The sequence below is a fragment of the Otolemur garnettii genome, unplaced genomic scaffold, assembly GCF_000181295.1.
Source record: "Otolemur garnettii isolate 467f Iridium unplaced genomic scaffold, OtoGar3 scaffold00039, whole genome shotgun sequence".
In the NCBI taxonomy this organism is placed as follows: domain Eukaryota; kingdom Metazoa; phylum Chordata; class Mammalia; order Primates; family Galagidae; genus Otolemur; species Otolemur garnettii.
The window spans coordinates 3,552,201-3,553,484 of record NW_003852434.1 but is presented as its reverse complement, the minus strand read 5'-3'; the positions used below and the strand labels follow the sequence as shown (position 1 = coordinate 3,553,484).

General features: G+C 32.6%; 1 protein-coding gene across 1 annotated transcript in view; it reads left to right on the top strand.

Annotated features, from left to right (window-relative positions):
• The window catches only part of PTPN13 (protein tyrosine phosphatase, non-receptor type 13), a 215,239-nt gene that overhangs the window by 142,530 nt on the left and 71,425 nt on the right, over window positions 1–1,284 (top strand). The window lies entirely within an intron of this gene.

Below are 1,284 nucleotides of genomic sequence, written 5' to 3'. Positions count from 1 at the left end.
ATCACATGCCCACGTAAACTATTCCTATATTTAACTGTGTTTACTTATCCTAAGTTCTTTCTCTAACATAGAGCTCTTTTTCTTTCTATTTTATTTTTTTATCCTCCTTTTTGTTTGCCACTAACTTCTGGGGAGATAAAGAATCACCCTTCAGCCTTTTCTTCTCTCATAGCTGAGTCCCCTCAGGCACGTTTTCTGTCTTGTCCATCCATTAACGCCTAGAGAGAATTCTAATTTTTTCAAAAATATGCATCTTTCTTACATGTTAAATCATCTGTAGTATCACTTTTTATAATTATTATGAACTTCTAACTGATCTTCGGCATTTTTTTGTGTGTGACCTATCCCCCCTTTACTGCTTTTGGGTATTCTTTCATAGGTACCAGGTCCGGAGTTCTTTTGACTAATATACCTAAAAGATTCCATTCTTCATATTAATGCTTGGCCCAATGAGAGAATTTTATAACTGTGCTTATAAATTACTTGACAATGGTTAAGTGCTATGTTTGTTAACAAAAAAAATTCTTTAACTCTTCCCTAAAACTTACTGATTTTCATTTTTAACAAAGAAACCAGTTCAGTCACAGAGATTTCATTGGCAATAGAGTCTAGCTAGATTTAACAATGTTATTTTGTTTCTATTGCATTTATTATATTTATTTTTATAGCTGAATTCTATTTATGCTCAGTGGCATTGGTTTTCTATTTATAGTGTGTTATAAAGTTTCTTTAAAGCAAATTCGTTTAAGTAAAAAAAGTCAATTGAAAAATTTTCAAATAATCAAGACCAAAAATTATGAAGGTGATACCTGCATGGTTGACCTGTGGACCATACTCTTTATCATTGTATCTTTTGTAAACTTACTAAATTTGACTTTTATGTACCTATTTTTGTAAAGTAAAAACAAGAGATGTGAAGTAGAGATGATAATCCACAGAGCAGCCAAGAGCTAGAATATAATCTAACTAAATTTAACAATTCTGCAGAGACATTAGTTTTAGATGCCTGGTGTGTTGAACACTAGTCTTTTAAGGGATGTGGATCACCTGCAAGCCTCACCATATAGGTCACAAAGGTGGGGATGCCCTGTCACCCAAGGGACATTAATTTTTCAAGAAATATCAGGGAGCTAAAACTGATTTGTAATCCTCCCATTTTCCCTATATTTTCTAAAAATATTATCTCTCAACACAACAGTTATATTATTCATACCTCTCCATTCCCACATTTTCTTCAACTTCCCACAATATCTTTCTAGTGTTTATGCTTCCCACATTCTACTT